The sequence below is a fragment of the Poeciliopsis prolifica genome, unplaced genomic scaffold (assembly GCF_027474105.1).
Source record: "Poeciliopsis prolifica strain line A6 unplaced genomic scaffold, Auburn_PproV2 SCAFFOLD018, whole genome shotgun sequence".
Classification (NCBI taxonomy): Eukaryota; Metazoa; Chordata; class Actinopteri; order Cyprinodontiformes; family Poeciliidae; genus Poeciliopsis; species Poeciliopsis prolifica.
This window is the reverse complement of record NW_026562393.1, coordinates 5,410,450-5,430,928: the sequence shown is the minus strand read 5'-3', so window position 1 is coordinate 5,430,928 and position 20,479 is coordinate 5,410,450.

The following is a 20,479-nucleotide window of genomic DNA, read 5'->3' as shown; positions in this document are numbered from 1 at the left end:
TACTGCCAACGTGATCGCCCGCCAGTTAAAGTGTTGAAGCCAATGAGGAGCTAAACAGACCGACCTGGAGCTTCTCTGCAGCACAGCTGTCTGGAAATCGAGGTAAGTGGTGTTTACTGGCTGCAGAGCACAATTGCTTTTGGCTGTAGGGATTGGGTCATTGACCTGCTGTGCCATCTCCTACAGGATGAATCTGATCAGGGGCTCTGTGACATCCCGGGACAAGCACAGCATGTGCTGCTCAGGGCACGTGTCTCTAAAATAAGCACCTTTTGCACAGAAATATGGGACATGACATATGTCTGTGTGGTCTGTGCGACTAAAGTCAGAACTGGTAAAACTGCAGATTACCAAGATTACAAACACTCAGCCATGTAAAGTAATGTATGGCTTTCATTTCCAATTTAAATTGAGATTTTGATTTCATTCAACAGAAAAGCATGTTTTTAAATGTCTCTATTTTGTCACATTTTCTATCAAAATTAAGACTAGACTTTGAGATCATTAATCACCCTTATTGGGACTGAGCTGCAAATGTGAGAGAAGTTACCAAGTTTATTAGACACTTCAGCAATACGTCAACTTGAAGGGCCTTAACTGAGAAAATCTTGAAACAACAAACAAGCAGGAGACATTAAATCTGCAGTATGAAACCCCATGCCCCCATATTTGTTTTTTTTTATTCTGGGGATGCAAAGTAAACTTGAACTAGAAGACCTGATTGGTCTGGAAAGTGATACAACAGATCATTAGTGTGTTTTGAAGCTACATCATTCAGTGATTTATAAATTAACAAAACTATTTCAAAGTTTTTTTCTAGGAATTAACTACATTTCGGATTGATATGGCCATTGTGGCATCTCAGCAAGCCTAAAGTTTTACCCATCTACCACCTTGTTTAGCAGCTGGAATGATATTCATTTCTCCTACTTCTGGAGTTGCTCTTGCCTTTTGATCATCTGGCATTAAACATAATTTTCCTTCCAATTCACAATTATGCATGACTTTAAGTTGGTCTAATTGGCATTTTGTCGCTGTGCCATGAAAGAGTTTAAGAGATGTGAATACTTTTGCAAGAGACTGTTCAGAAGTTTGAAATGCAGGTTTGATGCTAAGTTTCCGCTGCAGACATTAAGGCTTTTTATCTTCATAAACTTTTGCAACCTGGTTTATTTGTGGGGCTTTGACAGTTAAACAGTAAGTTCAAGCAGCCTGTGAGCCACACATGAAGGTTAAAATGTAAGCGTGTAAAAAAGCATTTCTGTTTCAGATTCACTGCAACTTCAGCCTGGCCGACGCTCTCCACCCCACCTGCCGAGCTGTTTTCAATAAACGATGAAGATGTGAAAGAGTCGAGTCGTCCGAAGCAGCTCCGAGGTATCATAAACACGATTCCTGTTGACTCAGAGTTAACGACACGCAGCAGTAGTGGAAAATGCTGCCCTTGTTTTCCTGATCGAAATAGAAAATCAACCTGTGACCTTGAGCAGCGGAGGGAAAGAAAATAAAGACGAGCAGAAGACAAAGAACGCAAATAAACAAAGCCACAACTGTAGTAACAGTGACATGTGACCTCAGATGTTACCACATCGCCACACAGAGCTGTTCTCAGCATTTAAAGGTGTTATGGAAACCTTTTTAGCTCTTTTACAGGGTGGAATGATAAAATAAGATCGGCCTTTTGGTTTTTTAAGTCAAGAATAGCTTCAGCTCATCACACTTTGGGCGGATTTGTCTTTATTTGTCATACTAATACGGTGTAATGAAGATAATTAGTGGAAAGAAAAACAAAGACTGCAGATTTGATTTGGAAACAGTTCCAATAACCTGACTGAGTTCTTCGTTTTGTTTGGAGAGCTCTTCTCCAACTGAGCTGAAGCTTTAAGAATGAAGGATTGTATTCTCGGAGCAGATTGTTTCAACCCAATAAGACAAACCTGTGGTTTGTGATGTTTGGCTGCTTGTAAAAGCAGAAACTGAGGTCCAGCTCATGGACTAATTATTATTTTTGTGCTAAACTTAGAAGTTTCATACATCAAACAAAGTGACCATCACTATTATCAATGTGCTGAATTATTGCTGTTGGCAGGTTGAAGTTTTGAAAGGAAACATTGGCTCAAACATCATAAACATCGTTTGACTGAAATTCGCTCCAGTTATGTAATGATTGTCTGTAAGTGAGTGTCGCACAAGCTCATCAAGAAAGTAATCTCACATAAATTTGAGTAATCTATTTCATTACTGCTGCAGATTTATCGCAGCGTTGCTTTTGCTTTGCCCAATCAGTCACTTTTCTACAAGAAAAGAGGAAAACTTTTGAAAGAGCTGCCAAACCTTCTAGGAATGAACATTCTAGGGAAAGTAACTCAGACGTTTAAAAGTATTTTTAAATGACCAATAATTGTATAGCGCTTCATCCAGTCCCGAGGACCCCAAACCTCTTTACACCACATTCAGTCAGTCATTCACCCATTCACACACATTCACACACCAACAAAGGTAGGCTACATTTTAGCCACAGCTGCCCTGGGGCAGACTAACAGAAGCAGGACTGCCATGCCATGCTCTGACCACCACCAGCAGGCATGGCGGGTGAAGTGTCCTGCTCAAAAACACAGAGTCAGACAGATGAAGCAAAGGCTCAACCCACCGGTTAAAAACAGACTCCTCCCACCATTGCCACTGTTGCTCCGTAATAAAATAAAAAAACCTTGCATCCTCATCTCAGAGTATGTCTTCATCACCTTGCTAAATGTTGAAGTTCATGATAGAACATTTTAAAAAGTCTGACCAAGTTTGGAATTTTTGGGAGGGTTGAAGGGAAAGGTATCTGCTCCCTAAAAAGAATTGAAGCCCTACAACTAAAGGACTTTGCAGTCCTGTTCATTAGAATAGAATATGCACTTTGAAGAGACTCACTAGTTAGATAGAAAATACATTTAAGAATAACACATTTTTCATAATTTCTTTTTAGTTTTTCATCTGATGTATAACTAATTTCTAAGAAATTAATTGGTAGTTTTTTCATAGATTTCAAGGGAATATTATCATAATTGAATTTAAAATAGCCTTCTTTGTGTCATTAATCTGAATAATTTGTTTTACTAGTGAAACGAATTACTGAAGATAATTGTTTCAATAATATTCTAATTTACTGAATATGACGGCACATGCTCAGTGAGAACAGAGAGATTTGTCCTCTTTTTCAGAGCAACAAAATCTCAGTGACACCATTCTGTCCTTGTATCTTGTTCTTGACACATTTGGTAGAGCTTCTTCTGTTTGCACTGTTTGATAAATATTAGTAAAGACCTTGAAGTGAATCCTAAACTGCAGAGACTTTCAAGGAGCTCAGCAATAGACTCCTTATGGAGCAGGAAATGTTCTGGCCAAAAAGAAATGTGTGAATGTTGTTGCCACCTTGAAAAAAATAACACATTTCTCTTTTCCTGAACAGTATGGATGGGCACTAGAAGTCATGAAGAAGAGGCATTTAGTGATAAAACACCCCAACATGTCATATTAATTGTTAATTGTTAAAGGTTAAAGGGGGTCATGATTTGGGCTTCCCTTTATAAAAAGTATGACGGCATGACTTATGTTTGCAAGGTTACATCTGACTGAACCACAAGACTTTCAAGAACAACTTCCTTTGAATGGTTGTGACCAATGTGGGAATGTTTGTCCATAATAGACACCACATCAGTTCAACCTCATACCAGCTGTCAAGCATAGTATTGAAGGACTGGTGATTTTGGTTTATTTTAGAGTCAGGACCTTTGTACCTTACATTCTTTAACTTGACCATGAATATTTCTGTACAACAACATATTCTAGAATCAAAACAGGGTCCAGGAGGGGTCAAAACATGGCAGCAAATCTAAAAAAAAGGACAGCTGTAAAACAAGGAAAGGCCAACAAATGACTGACATGAGGTTAAATGAGTGTATTTTTGTGAATGCAACAACTTCCTGGCAGTGTTTTTCTTTAGCAACATATAGCAATGTTTATAGTGACCATGTGTTCCTTAAAAGGCAAAGAAACATGGGTTCTTCTGACTACATATGTTTAAAAATACTATTGTCTGATGAGAAATGTTAGAATAAACCAGAGAAATTCATCTTGACAGAGCCAAACATATAAAGGAGTCTCATGATATTTAATATGTAATACTTGTGTATATATATTCAGGTCCTTGTTATCAACTTTTATCTTTATGAGACTGTAAATACAGCAAAGCTTTGAAATTGGCCAAATTTCTTTGCAGATTTGATATATGGCTTCCTCCATGAGTTAAAACATAGTTTAATGCAGATAAATCACAGTAATCAACTGTTATTCATTAACTGACCGCTCTTGTTGCGATCACCTCATCTGTTTTGGAGACATATGAACTGCAGAGCGCCAACACGGAGAAGCAGAAAGTCTGTTACAAGCAGCCAGAGCTCTTATTAGATGAGTTTAATGGGGAGAACAGATTGTAAGAAGCTGGAAGACTTTAACTCCTGGTAGCTTTGACTTCACATGTTGTTTTGAAATGTGACTGACAAGTTTCAGCTGATCAGTAAGCTAAGAGTACTTTCTAGCTGCTCTCACTTTTTATAGTTAGATTATCAGTTTGTTGTCTCTTTACGACTCGATATTCTCAGTGGGTTTTTTTTTCGATATTTGCTCATGAAATTGAGCTAAATTCTCCATCATAACAGTGGGAATGGACTTGGACTTTGATGTGATTTTTTTTTCTTTCACAGATTTATTAGAAGTGACTCAGATTTTCCTTCTTGTGTGAGATATCTGCAGGAGGGTGGTCTATGAGTTGTGTAATTCCAGTTGATTGGTGAAAACATTCCATGGCACCCACCCAGGTGTATCAATCCTACCATTCAAACATTTCATCAGAAGTCCTCTCAGCAAGAGCAAAACAAGATGTTCTGCACATCTCAGGTGACATCCCTGTACTGGTCCGGTCACATGAGTGGGACGATCCCTTCGGTGACAACAGATAAAACAATCAACAGCCATTTGGAGACTGCAGGCCAAGAGTGACCAGCAATACTGGGACCTGACTCAGAGTTCAGCTGTGAGGGTTGCAACCTCTCCGGTCCGGGGAGTGGTGGGAGTCAGCGCCGGGGGCCCAATCCATTTCTCTGGTCCCCTCTCTTCATGGGCTGTTATCAGGCCTCAGGGTAGGCAACTGTATCAACACAATCTGAGGCTTCATGTGGCCAAGTTCAACTGGACCCCTCTGAGTGGTCACCAAAGCCAACAGTGCTCACGGAGTAAATACGGGGAAGAACAGCAGAAGTTGAATAATTCTCGCACTCGGGGAGCAGCGTTTTAGGGTTGTGGATGGAGTTCATAAATGGTGGAAAGAATGTTTCAAATCCAGGCAGCATAGCCCTGCACATGTGCACACATGGGGGCTTTTGGCATTAGTTCAAATACAATTTAAAATGATTAAATTAACTTGATGTATTAAATGTACAGATTAAAATGTGCTCATTTCGTTGTTTTCTCACTTTCAACACCTGCAACTAAAAAGCAAAAACAAGTCAAGCTTAAAGTGAAGACAATTTTAAGATGACTCAGATCCGATTTGAAGCCAAAACCTAATGACATCACCATACAACACCTTTGCGTTGTGACTCATTTTGCACACTTCAAATAAAGAGAGTAATGCCTAAGAAATGCAGGAGCTGAATCAAAGTGCTTCACATAAATGTTATTAGAAAGTTCTTAAAAATAACATATTGTGAGTATTTTAGTTTGGGATCATTGTACTGTTGATGACAGATGTCGAACAAATTGTTTCACATTTTACTATAGCATACATTGGTATACAGAGAAGTTCATGGTGGATTCATTAATGTGCATACTGCAAAACAAGCTATAGTGCTTGATAGCCAGTATGTGTCTGCTCTGGCATGTCTGCTCTTACATGGAGTTAAAAGTATGCTCTGGCATACTTTTTTCCATACTTTTTTGGTATTCTGCAAACATGCATTTTGTCCAAGTATCTTCCATTTATCTAAATACATTGTTCTTGATGTCCTGTGGTACATTCAGAGGCATTTTTGCAAATCTAACTCACATATAGCGAAATGCTAAAACTCCTGCTTTAATCTGTGACACCTGGCTGCTTTCTACTCTTCTAAATCATTTAATGGAGTAAAGTTCTTCATTTTTTCACGCAGAGAACTTTGGCTTAACCTGTGCTCATTTCATTGTTTTTAGTGCTGAACATAGAGCAATACTGTGCTGCGTTTTCAAGAAACTCCAAATATTTCCGTCTGATTTATCATCCCAAGAATGCTCCTTTGTTCAAGCATGTCTGTTTTTGAGAAACAGTCAGCAAGTCATAGTGTTTCTGTTGTAGCACAGGTGCCATGCTGGCGTTTGTTTAATACCATCACAGAGACATGACACACTTCTTGTGTACGGTGGCAACATACAGATGAACATCCACTTCTGGTCACCTTGAATTGTACCTGAATTTTATTCACAGTCACTGTCTATTGGAAGATTAATTTGTGCCAAAGGTTGAATATTTCCACACAGAGTTCATTTGTCATGATACTTTCCACTTTATTTAGTGGAACACCCCACAACAAGGTGCTGCTTCCCATGTACTTTTAGTTAGGATGGTGTTTTTTCTTCAAATGTTTATTATAGCCAAACTCTTTTTGAGTTTACATGCAAATTGTAGTGTGTCTGTTTTTAACAAGGTAATGTTATGGAGTAACATTATCTTATACTTTCCATCCGTATGTATCTGGAATGGAATGGTAGAGCAGGATTATCGCAGGTTCTCAGCTCAAACCCCGCTCCCTCCCTTCCTGAGGATGATCGAAGGGTTGCGTCAAGAACAGCATCCGGTATAAAAACCTCTGCCAAGTCTGTGCACACGCAGCTGTGGAGTGGGGGAGGCAGCTGTGTTGTAGCTACGCCGTGGAGGGACGTTCCGACAGGACAGCAACGTATATAATGGACCTGACAGGTGCATTACCCTTCAATGAATCTTTATCTTTATCACAGGTTTTCAGCTTATACCTCATTGGAGCTAATCCTGTCTTCTGTCTGAACTTACTATCTGTGGGATTTTTTAAAATAACTGAGCTGATAAAATGGGAACAATAGTATATTTCTGATACAATGCTAATAACAAGGTGCCAGAAGGTGTTTGAAAACTGGTCATTTACAAAGTTGGGCCTTGAGTCCAGAGGCCTTTTTCTATGTGTGATCAGTTTACCTCTGTAGTTTAGAGTCACCGGTGCTACTTCTCCAAAACAGTTGAAACAGGAATAGTCCCTTTTAGGTTTTACTGATTTGCAATGGAGTCTAAGGCCTGCCGTGACCTCAGGATGTAAAACAAGACTTTCAGCTGAGGTTTTGGCCGATTCTGAGGTTACCGTGCAACCGTTTGCTAATGACCTGCACAGCTGTGAGTTCTGGAGAAAATGTGTTGAATAACAGAACCTAACAGGCCAAAAGACCCCAGAAACATTCTCGTCTAAGTATTTTATTTCTTATGATCTCAGACAAAGGCTTGTTTTGCTCTTTCAAGGCTTTTCTACATGCAATGGCTCAAATCCTCTGCTTATTTTATGACTTCCCATCGCCTGTCCTGGACATGACAGACACCTGGCCAGAGCTCAGATCTTTGTTTGGCAGCAGTTCACAGACATAACATTTACACACACTAGAATATTTCCAGCATAACATGATTAAGACAACACCCTGAATAAGAAACTCATGAAAACTATATATTCTGTTCATACTGACTTGGCAGAAGCTATACAAGCATTTGAGAAAATCAGTTTAGGGTGGTGCAGAAATACATGTCTATCGTGGTTACTTACTGTAACCCATTTATGGAGAATTCAGGAACATTTTCATACTTTTTTCCAAATATGAATTTTTGAACCTTTTATCCACATGCGACAATCAAACATTTTCTCATAAATTCGTTCAGCTATTGGGGTGCTTGGGTGAGTTTTTGAGTCAAAGTGCAGGTTGGAAGTGGTTTGTGGATGGAAAACCAACCTGTCAAAACTTCACAGAGGCTGCAGTACTACTAATGTTTCAGGTCAAACCTCAACTTTGTGCAAAAATAGATGCAACAACTTACCACAGAGAGGTTTGGGGGTAAATTCTGGAACATTTTACTTAAGAGTGGAAACATGACTGGTTGTTTAGGTAACCCACACAAACAGCTTTAACAAAATAGCATTTTACCTTAGCTGTCAAAGAAGATCCATACTTTGATGATGACAGCGTATGGGAATTTTTTCTGCATTTGTTTGATGCTGATGGCATTGAGAAAACACACGAGCAGCTTGGCACTGATCTTCAGATGAAGACCTTTATCCAAAATTGTATGTCATACGACTAAATAAATGTGTTCACGGTCAGATTTCCGTGTGAACGTTTTACGACCCCAAAGTTACTCACATGTTTAGAAGAAGAACTTAGATGTCACACAGCAGTACACTATTTATAGAAGTAATAATGGATGCCATCATCTGTGGATTGATTTTAAAGTTGTTCAGTAAGAGTATTGTCACAAGATCATAACAACATGAAGGAAACTACGGCAATAAAAAGAAAGCACAACTAATAGCGATGGTCTTTTGTGGCGCATTGGCTGAAACTTTAGTAGAGAAGTTTGTTTGGATGACTAATTCAAACCATGAGAGGAGCGATTGTGGTGTGATGTGCTTTACTGACAAATTTCTTTAATAATTTTCAGAATAATAATTTTCAGCCATTGTTTATTTTCATATTTACCACATCTAGCTTTCTTTGTTGCAGAATTATGATGCATGGCTCACATCAGTGACATAAAAGCTGGATAAAGTGAAACATGATTGCAGACGCTTTGAAAACTATTAGACATAAAACCAATGTCGCCCAAAATGCGAAAGTGGTTCAAACCATATTTGTTGGGGTGGATGAAAAGATTGAAATCGTGCCAATGAGACAGACATGAAAAATTTGACTATGGGTTGCTCAGGGGCAAAACTTATATGGTCTATTTTGCGTGCTGTGTGAATGTAGCTCGAGACATGTCAGTTTTTCTGCTCCTGGTCATGCCATCAGGAGATTCAGAAGGCCTAACTATGGTCCAGAACTTGTTGTGTCACCTCTTGGTGAACCTAAATGTCTTGACCTGGTGTCTATCTCTCGCAGTTATGGAACCAGAGTCAGGGTACACCCTGAACAAGTCATCAGTCCATCTTTATGCAGTGTATGCATATATCTGGTCCCTACTTTATTTGCCTCAGCTGTCAAATTCAGATATTATTAACTGAGAAATAGTCTGCATTATTTCTGTTTTCTGTTATTCATGTTCCATTTTGTACACATAAGCTCATTTTCCGTGGAGCCACATTTGACATAATAAAACCCACCTCTGACCCAGGCTGACCTAATTACTCCAATATAGCTGCTGCTTTTTTAGTCTGATCTTCTTGCTGACTTCCTGACTGAATTCTCTGAATGAAGACTTGAAAAAACTAAATGGAAGAAAAGATTTTAAAAAAATCAAGTTTCTGTTTTGACGCCTTCAGACAGAAACATGTTTCTTTTATGTGAGCAAAGAGACTTTTCTTCATCAGTCTACAACTTCATGTTTCTGGCTGCTCACGTGCATGTCTTTTGTCGGTGACATGGATCTTTGATCTTTAACGAGGGGGAAAAAATCCTACCTCTGTTTAGGTCCAGCATTCTGAAAAAAAACAGGAAAGATAAAAGGACAACACAGGGTCAGGCTGAAATTTAGGGTAAAAACAGGCGTATTACTAAAATGTTTGGTAAACAGTGGGATCCAGTCTGATGCCTCTTCCTATCCCGCTGACTGTTTGAGGGTAAATACCACCATGTGGTTTTGCAGAATGGAGCGGCACTGTTGCAGTGAGCGTAACGCAAGCACTCCGATTGATCGATGGTGCTCACTGACTCTGTCATCCCTTCTCATTGTGAAGAAATCCAAACAGTCAAACACCCAGTGTTTTGGTGTTTTTACACCACCAGTCCTCAATTTGCAGATGTGTGAGCTGTGAGCGCCCGCTTGCATGCAAAATGACATAACATTGACGACACATGCTCTTACGTCCCGTTCCAGTGTTTAGGAGTGCTTTTCACTGAAGTAGATTACCCTAATTTTCCATGCTGCTCATCCTGTTGATGTATTACCCTCCTAATTCAACTTGTTTAATGTATTTAATCACTGACTTAAGTCTGATTCCGCTTTGCATTTTTTAGGGCAACTTGTGCTTGAAATGCACTTTGAAGTTGAGCTGAGTGTTTTTTCTCCCCCTGAATGTACCTTTCAGAAGTGGAACACAAATTGCTCAAAAAATGAATTACTGAAAGAGCATGTCATTTAGGTCCAATCAGTGAAAGCAAATATGGAGTGTCATTTGTATTTTTGGAGGGTTAAAATGTTTTTTTTTCCTTCAGCCTTGAGAAGGATGAGAAAGAAGCCCGACATGATGCTCCATCCCTACATACATTACTTATGAGGAGAAATGTGTGTAAACATTGAAAAATCCTGTATGTTAACAGAAATAAATTTTCTCACTCAAGTCTCTCTTTGAATTGGAAATTTGTGACTGAAACATACAATTTAATAGAGCCACAATGGACAGCCAGGCTTCACAAACAGGTTTGGGATAATTGGTTTCCCATCAAAGCCTGTTTGACTGATTCGTCTCGAGGTCACAGGGTTCAGCTCAACACCTGATTCTCATCACTCCTGCCCTGTTAACATCAACTTATCTCCGAATTTAAAATATTTGTGACTAGTTAGAAATGGCGTCAGTGACTGCTGCCACATTGATTAGATGAATAAAAGTAGACATCTTATGATAACATGCGTGCGACAAGACGAGTAGAATTAGATGCTGCAGAGCTCGACATGCTGAGGTTCTCTTTAGTCATGAAGAGGATGGATAGAATTAGAAATGGCTCCATCAGAAGGACGGCCCATGTTACACTTTTTAGAGATAAAGTCAGAGAGGTCAGAATGAGAATGAATCCACAGGCTTGTCTGCTGGGTTGAGGCTGTGTGAGTGCTGCTTTTCTACCTTTTTCCTTCTCAGGGTGTGACCGGCAGATGAAGCCTCCTGCTTGTAACTATTAGACATAATCAAGGAGAGGTATTGAAAGGACCAGATTTCCTGAGGCAGATGCCACACAAAAATGAATGATCTAAAACATGTAGGATATCAATAATTTTGGAGGTTTTGACCTGAAGAAAACTTTAATGCAATTTCATATCAGCCCAAGTAAAGAATGGTTGTTTGTTTTGTTGCACAGTGTAGTTTCTTCTGCAATATTCATTCATACTATGGAGTTTCCATTCCCTAATTTATCGCAGGGACCATTTTTTCTGTTTTTCCTTTGAATGCATGGAGAAAATCAGGGCGAGCAGTGGTGAACAGCACACAGATAGACTAAGCACAATTAGGGGCTTGCATTCCTTTCGTTTTTCTATAAATACCCTGCAAATTTCCGTTCTGCGATTCTCATTAAACCAGTGGAAAATCTGCCCACTTTGCGTGGAATTGAGGGCCCCTTGCTTTTTTTTTTTTTTTTCTCTCTCTCCATGGCCTCCAGCAGGGCACAAACTGGGTGGCAGCACTGGAGGGACAGGCTGCCCCATAGGAAAAGATAGTAACCCCTTTTAGCAGCATTATAGACCACAGAGTGAAAATAAAACAACAAGAACAAAATAGAATTAAATCAGTCAAATACAAATACCTAAATCCCATGAAGACAATCATCTGATGGAACAAAGGTGCTTCTGCAGAAATTAGTCTCTGTGTTAATGGATAAGTCAGCAACTTATATCTCAATGAGAATTTTAAATCATTGACAGAAGCAACCAAATCTTTTAGTCATTCAGGATTCTATTGATTTGGAATTTGACTTTAACATTCAGGCGTTGCAACTGGGGTCCTTTTTTTTCTTCATCTTTCATCAAAAAATCTTTACAGGGCACTGTTTCCATAAAAAGAGTCACTTGGTGTCACATATCTTTTAAAATAAACAAGCTGTTAAGATGTTGTTTCCCAACACCTTAGATGCTGGAGGTTTCAGTCCTAGCTTTTTCAGAAACATGAGTTGTTTCTGAAAGTGAAAGTGGAGTGATAACAAGTTTTTGTAATCCCGGGTCGCAGAGATTACAATTTTCAAACAATACCTACCTGAGACCAACAGAAAACACTGCCCAGTAGGTACTTTTTCCATGCATTTACCATATACATTGACTTACAATCATAATAAAGACCATATTTCACTTAAACAATAAAATCATTCTCACTGGCGAACAAACAGTAGATGCCTTTGTTGTTCTCATTTCAGTATGAAGCTAAAAATCTGTCATAAAGTTGAGGGAGGAAGTTCAGATAACTGGATTGTCAGAAATCTGGTAAAATATTATGGTTTGTGTCATTTTTCAACCAAAAGGTATTCACAGGCTGGAAGTATTTTTATGGGCCAGGCAACAGAGACGTCTGACTCGGGTCAGTCCGTCTCCTGAATCTGGAGACATATGGACACAATAACACATGCACACAACAAACAGCTGGTAGCACATCATCAAGCCATCAAGCTGGAGAGCAAAATGGAAGTTGTGGATATTCTTGAGAGACGGCAATAATGCGAAAAGGAGACGGATGGATCCACCCCGGTGATATGAGGTTTAGCGCATTTTTCTGACGTCAACGCTCAGCGGCGCTGGTCCTCAGCAGGTCTTGTGGTTTCCGAGTTTGAGAGAGACGGTGCAGAGTCCACACGAAATCCCCATCTGAGAAAATCTCTTTCCCGCTTCCTCACTTCTGGCTGTCCTCTGTATGGCTGCGCTGAACTTTCCTCAAACTTTATCCCACGAGAGGAGTTTTGTAACAGAACAGTTTCCCTCTTTTGCATCAATGTGAACTGGCCGTTCGGGATGATGGAGAAACTGAAACGGTGACAGTTTTAGCCACTGAGATATATATGATATATATCTGGATAAATTAGACAACTGTGGACTGGATTGTCTGGTACTAAGATAAACTGGTAAAGATGTTATTTGACTGGGACTAATTCATGTCAGCAAGCAAATATCACATGTGGGTTACCTCAAGGCTTTATTCTGGAACTGCATCTATTCAAAATAGATGATCAAAAGAGCTTAGATTATGGAGTGCAATATGTATGCCACTGACATTTAACTACATGTTTTTCTGTCACCGTGTCATTGTTTTAAGAAGCTTCTTGTTTTAGCCAGACACTGCTCCTGAATTTATTTCTTAGTCAAACATGTCAATAGGATCTAAAATTTCAATTAATGAAAAGCTATTTAAAGAAACTGAGGTAACTGCAGTTGTACACGCTTCCTGTTGATCATTAGGCCTCAATTTTCCCAAATCTATTCTTTGCCTGGGGATTTCTGTGTAGTCACTGTGTTTGCATCATCTTCACTTCCATCTATCAAGTTTCTTTGTCAGATGAAGCAGCATTCTTGAGGCATGACAGAACTGCTGACTCATTATCCAAAGTGCTGAAAACGTTTTTTTTTTTCTTTTCTATTTTTACTTCCAAAAGATCCCATAGATATGCGCAGGCTTTCAGACTTGAATAGAAGGTCTCTAGTGCTGTAAATGCTCCAAAATTGCAAGTGTGTAATTCCAGTCTTCCCAAATGTCAGCCTCAGGTGAAAAAAGAAAGTGACATAATGTGAGCGAGTGAGTTTGTTTTCTTTGGGTTCTGACGGGAAAACATGTGTGAGGTAGCAGAGAAGTCCAAGGATCTACTGATTTAAGAACCATTCATCACACTGCAGCACGACTGGCTCACTTTTATAAGGTGTAACCCTATCATCAGTCAGCTTTAGGCTTAAAGCTTTTACTGTCCTAAAGACAGAGGTGTCCTCATGAACACTGTCCTCATGAACACATTGACTTGCAAATAAGTGTTTCCAGAGCCAAAGCTAAGGGAACCTCTGAAAAAATCATTGCAAAACTTTGAAAGAGCAAACATAAAACTTTGCGTATTGATATTGTTGGAAAATTGTACTAAAGTGCCACATAGTTTCCAACATAAAGAGAAAAATGGAACTGGAAATTGCTAAACCATGCATTTGGTTTTATATCTCAATTTCAAAGCATGAGATGCTTCTTTTTCATTTATAGCCCAAATTATTAACAGCCGCTGTGAAGATGCCAGGAAGCCACTTGCCATTTTCACTGAAAAATTTTATTACGGTAGATTAATTCTGTCCTATTTGGTATGCTATAAGAGTTTGAACATTATCATGTTAGTAGTTTGTTAAAACTAAGATGATCATGGCCAAAAAGCTTTCATGAACTTAGTCTGACTTGTCCTTGTTGTATCTGCCCCAATGGCCTCTGGAGACGTGGCCCCTGCAAGGACAAGTGGGTTCAGTTTTCACAGAAAAACCAAAGTTGGTAATCTATCTGGTGATTAGCCATAATACTCTTTTCATCCACATGTTCTCTTGCTGAGTAATAATAAAAAGTCATTTTTTTAAAAGTGATATGTGTTGCTCATTCATCCAAAGTCCAAATGAAACCCCTGGAAGATTTTGGTTGTAAAGTGACAAAATGTAAAAGAAAAAGCTCAGGCAGTATGAATACTTCTGGATTGCACTGTTTATTTTTAGTGTATTATCAACCTTTTTAATCGGTTTTCACACTTTTTGTCTCTCTGCACTGGCGCATGTTGCTGTGATGGCGATGCAGATTGTTGCAGTTGTGTTTCCAGTCCAGCTGCTGAGTGCTGACACCAGACTGCCCGTCCAGACAGAGTCGGCTGGCGGCTGAAGCTGCTACCGCCTGTTTTTATGAGACTCTGCTGCTGTTCAGCTCCAGTCTGCTAGAATCATTTTGGTGTATTGTTACCAACAGTCTGCATGTGCTGTGCATGTCTCTGCTGTTGCATTCAAGTAGCAAAAGAGGGGGAGAAAATAAAAAAAGGTCTCAAAGGCCTTATAGATTACAGTTTTTAATGGGATGACATCTGGCTGACTCTGAGAGCCCGCAAGATTCGGAAGTCGAATCATTTAAATCATATCTGAATGATTTCTTCATTAAGTATGGCACTGTGATTGATTTCTTTATTTTCCAGAGAGGTTGTTTGTGATCCGTTCAGTTGATGTGATCCGTGTTTGTGATCCCGGAGACATTCAAAATGAGAGGAAAATGTGACATCATGAGGCACACCATAACTCAGTTTGTGGTTGGACATGTTTTTCAGTAGTTACAGAAGCTGGAGTCGCGTGTGCCGGCCTCCTTTCTGAATCACCGGTGTTCGTTTTCTGTTTTACAATTTCTGTTTTGGTCGATGAATTTTGGTTTGTTTTGTGTTTTTTTTTTTTTTTTCCTTTCTGTTTTGTTTCCGATTGTGCCAGATTCTGTGGTTTTCTCATGACGAAAGTCCACGCCGCGCAGCCTTCTCCGGAACGGGGGCGAACACACTTGGCCACCGTGTCCTTGAGTTTCCACCGCATAACAACAATGTTTCAATTTGTCTAATCGCGGGTATTTAGGCTAAGTAAACTATCACTCTTCAGGATTTCATCTGCAGCCACAACCCAGTCATGCAGACCTCTTATTCAAACCATTTGTGCGCGGTCGAGAGTGGGAGTAGGGAGATGACAGGGGGATTGGATAACTCACGGAGAAAGTCTGGGATGCAGAGAGTGAGAGGTCGTGGCAAGAAGCTGGAAACCACACGCAGCTTGCGTGATTGTGGTTCACTCACAGCTTTTTCTCTGCTTTTCCTTTCTAACATCCTCTCCCAGATCAGTGAAGCACCTGCAGGTTTTGACTTTTTGACCTTGTCTTCTGATGCGATTTTATCTGAGTGGACAGGTTTGTCCTGCAAACAGCTGGATGGTTTAGATAGCTTTGAGGGTTTTTTTTTTTGGCAAAGCTTCAGGATCTTAATGTAACAGTTAAGGACAGTAAACCTTTAAGGTGTTGCAAGTTTCCAACTTGTGTGCATGTCAAAATTTCATAATGTTGCAGACTCATTTTGATTCTTTCGCAGTTGTTTTTATCCCATTTTTATAGTCCAAATACAAAAGTTAACTGTGAACTGTTGAAAATATTTCTATAGTGAGATTGAAGAGGAAACATCCAATGCAAAAGAACAGGAATGAAAGAAGGTGGGCAATTTTGTAGCACCAAAAAGTGATTTCAGTTAAATTACACATACAATCTAAGTGATTGTAGTTACCACAAAGAGTTCATCAAGTTCAAACTCAGTTTCCACCTAAGGAAACCCAGCAGATTGCATCGAGTTATTGACTTGCAGTATTCACTTCTCCTGGACAAGCATGTAGTGACAGATTGCGTTGTGTCGTTGACTTTATAGAAATCCCCCATGTATGCAGCGACAGTGGAGAGGAAAATCTCATCTTTAACACGAAGAAACCTCTAGCAGAACGGGGCTCATTACGAGAAATAATCTTCCATGACCAACTGGTAGTTTGGTAAGAACCATGGATGGATGGACAGATGGACAGAGCGATGGACAGAATATTTCTTCTCAGAATATTTTTCATGTAGAAATTCAGACTGTGCAGGAACCTTGTCAACAACCTTTTTATTATCCTGGTGAAAATAAGCCCTGTATAACTTTAAGTCTCCATTTATTTACATCTTGTTGAAAAAAAACAGATGATGGTGCAAATTCTTTATTCTAATTAAAAACTCAATTCTGTGACAAAATAATTTAGGAAACAGAGTTTTTGTTTTGTCCTTTCTTTTTTTTAAATTTTTGTTTTTACAGCTTCCTGAATTTCATCAGTTTTAGGCTTCCATTTTTCTTTATTGTCCTTAACAATTTTAATTTGGCACATTTTTTCCATTATTAAAGCATAAAACATTATTGGGGTGTGGTCTCACGTTCAGTGTAAGAAAATGAGCTCCATCACCAGCAGTACCTTTTATTCCTGAGGTCATGGCACTGCTCACCGAGCCCAAATCCTCCACCTCGGTTTCCTGCATCGATTTAGGATCATAACCGGCCTCATAAAAGTTTGAGAGGGAACACAAGAGCCAAAACTCTGTCCCAGCCAGCAAGTTTTAATGGTACGAGTTCATAATGAAACACTCCTCTCCCAAAGCGCTGACGTTATCCAGTGGACACACACTCATTTTAAAAGCTATTTATAAAGTGTGGGGCCATCAGCGAAACAAGGCTGTGTGCGTGTGTGTGTGTGCGAGATCACAGGAGGTTTATCAGCATTTTTTTTTTTTTTACACTCGGATGTTTGGTCGTTTTAGCCACTCGGGCTCCAGATGTTTTGAGGTCAACACGTCTTGACCGCCTCCTTGGAAGTGTCGACACTTGTGGTTTGGAGTCGTGCTTGATGAGGGAATCATGAAGTGCGAGCGGTAGCCTGTAGGAAAGACACATCAAACACCGTCACTGTTCATGTCCTCATGCTTTGGTGATTAGTTCTAACAGCTCCCTGCAAGTTAACCTTTCTTTTTCTTCTTCTGCACAGTGGTGACATTTCCACTTCCCTGGAGAAGCTGCAGGTAATGGTGCATTCAGTCTGTCCATGATCTTAATTCCTGGTCAGAGCCCATTGCCTCCACCTGCTGCTCCACGCACGCTAATGATTTCTTCAGATGAAGGTTCAAATACTCCCACATGTGGTCATTTCCAATCTGCAGCTTTTGCTTCACAGTCTCACCCAGCAGGCTGCTTTCAGCATTCCTAAACTGCAAGCCAATCGGCACGCACCAATTATGTCATTTCCTTCCCTCAGGGCTCCTTCTGTTGGTAGTCACAGGAGGTAGCATGACTCAGGTTAGATCTTATTCCCCTGAGTGATTTACATCCTGCTACAGAGGAATCACAAAAAGCCTTTGAATGGTGTAAAACCACACAGTGATGAACAATGCGATTCACAAAATGTTGTAACAACTGCAAACTGGTGAAGGCTTTTATCAGGTTTCATTTGTTTGCATTTCTTTATTGCGGAAGCTCTGTAACTTTGCGCTGCAGGCCCAACACACGGACGAACTCAGTGACTCAATGAACCTCAGACGAGCTGCTGATGCTGCTGCTGGTCATGTTCGGGTTTGAGGATGCTGAGATGGGAATGAACTCTTTAGTACCATAAGATGACATGCACTCAAACACCTGGCAGTTGGAGGAGTTTAAACCCTTACAGTGTGAGCTGCTGCTGCCACCTGCTGAACACCAGCTGATTAACAGGAAGCCGTGGCTTAAATCAACACGTCTTGACGAATTAAACAGGTCCTGCTGTACTTTCTATATGAACAAGTCAGATGTTTGGTGTGCAGCTTTCAACTGTAATGTATAATTTACTCTTTCATTCCTCGCTGAGTGAGAGATGCAGTGATTTGATCAAATTATAACTTGCATCAAGAGCGCTGTTAAAAACACAGAGTAAAACACAACATGTAGAATAAAAGGAGAAAGTCGATACTCTACTGGAAGAAACCAAATTTCCAGTTTCATGTTTTTCAGCAACTCTAGAATCTTCCTGTAGCTTCCAGTTACAAATCATGTAGATTCCTTAAAAAGGCTAAAATTACATTTAGTGTTATTTATTTTTGAAAAAAAATCTATTAAAATTCTATATAAAGAGAAATTGATGGATGAACTCATGAACCACCACGATTATTAACAGTCTTTACAGATTGCTAGTTTCAGCAGATTTACTTCAAAAAATGGCATGATGGTTTAGAGCTCCTTACATTTGTCCTAATAAATAAAACTGAGTTCTACTTTTTAACTATAAAAAACAGGTAAACATAGTCATCAGTTTGGCTGATCTGCCACCAGCAGCTACACTTCAGCAGCTGGTTGTCTATTTCAGAAATGTTTCCATCCAAAAGACCCACCATGACCTACTATCTTTCCGGAAAATCAACACATACAGATGAGGACACAATAACCCTAACAGCTGCACAAATGGAAACAACCTAAAACAACCTAAAGTTGTGCAGTTGCTTTTCTTTTTTTTTTTAACACCAGAAGGAAGCGTCTGCCTCAACCCCTCTGTTTCCTCCTCTGAGAGTCTGAATTAGTCTGAGGGAACATCCTGGAAGTCCCATTAAAGAGTTTCTGCGATGTTAGTAAACTAAACTCTACTCATGAGTTTTGGCAGCTCTGCACAATGAGCTCATCACATTTCTTCACTGAAGAACGATTCACTTTTTCACTCACAAATGTAAGAAGGATAGGAACAGAACCTGGATTCCTTGTCATGCTTCACTTCAGTTTAATTTATTAAAATAAATGTGTTAAATGAGTCCTATCAGTTAACCTCCAGCATGCCATTTATATTCCGTCCAAAATCAAATGGCAAGTAAAATATTTGATATTGTTGTTTAATTTTATTACCTGAGTGTTGCACTGAGACAGTTTTAGATCACTGATTAAAATGAATAATTAGTCTGTATTCTTCATCTCCGCGTTTCTGCTTTAACATTCATTGAGCTCCATTAACTTCCATAACCATGAAAAGCTTTCAGGCAACTATAAAAGTAACCTGCAAATCTCATTTTAATTAACAATGCAAACATGATGATTTGCAATCAAAAGGTGGACAAAATAAGTGTTTTAAGTCTGTGACAGTGAGTTCTAAAGACAAAGTGCTTCAGTGAAAGTGTTGTTTTTGTCATAAGACCCATTTTTAGCAATCAGGTGAACTATCCTAAAAAACTGTGGCCCTATGTGAGAGGACATAATATACCATTTGAAAGAACACAAATACAGTCAGGCATTTACACTGAGCCTTTTAACATCGTTGTGAATTTTGGCCAACTTTTCTGTGCATATTTATTTCATTTCTATTAAACACTGGAGAGTTTTCAGGTGTAAATAGCCTGCTTCAGATGATGCCGCAGCACCTTTGTTTAAATCCAGATATCGACTTACTGATTTTTGATGATCTGAAACATTTCAGTTTGACAAAAAGAGGAATTTAGAACATTTATTTTAGGGACAAATGTCTTTTCAAAGTTCTTTACACTCCAAGTTTTCAGACTGATAAATGACCAAAGGGGGCATCAAGGTGACATCATGCAAACTTCCGTCAAACACCTTAAATTTGTGTGCATTTAATTTTCAAATTGCAGTCCAAATAATTTGTGAGCCCTTTTATTGCTTTTTTTCCCCCTTTTGTTTGTTTTTGTTTTTGTTCTCAACCCTAAAAAATAATGACAACTCAAATAGAAAGTTTAAAAGTACCACATTTTTAAGAGTGATGTTACTACTGTGAAACCTGTGATAACGCATGTCATTAAGGATACATTTCTTGATTTTTCCTTTGTGTGTTTATATCGGATCACTTTTCTGGTGACCTAAAAAGTCTTTGACTAAGAAAATGTTCTTTCTTTTTCAAATATGCATGGTTAGTGTGCTTCAGTTTATTTTAACAGAAATTCATTAAATAATTGTTTAAATGAAATAATATGTTCTT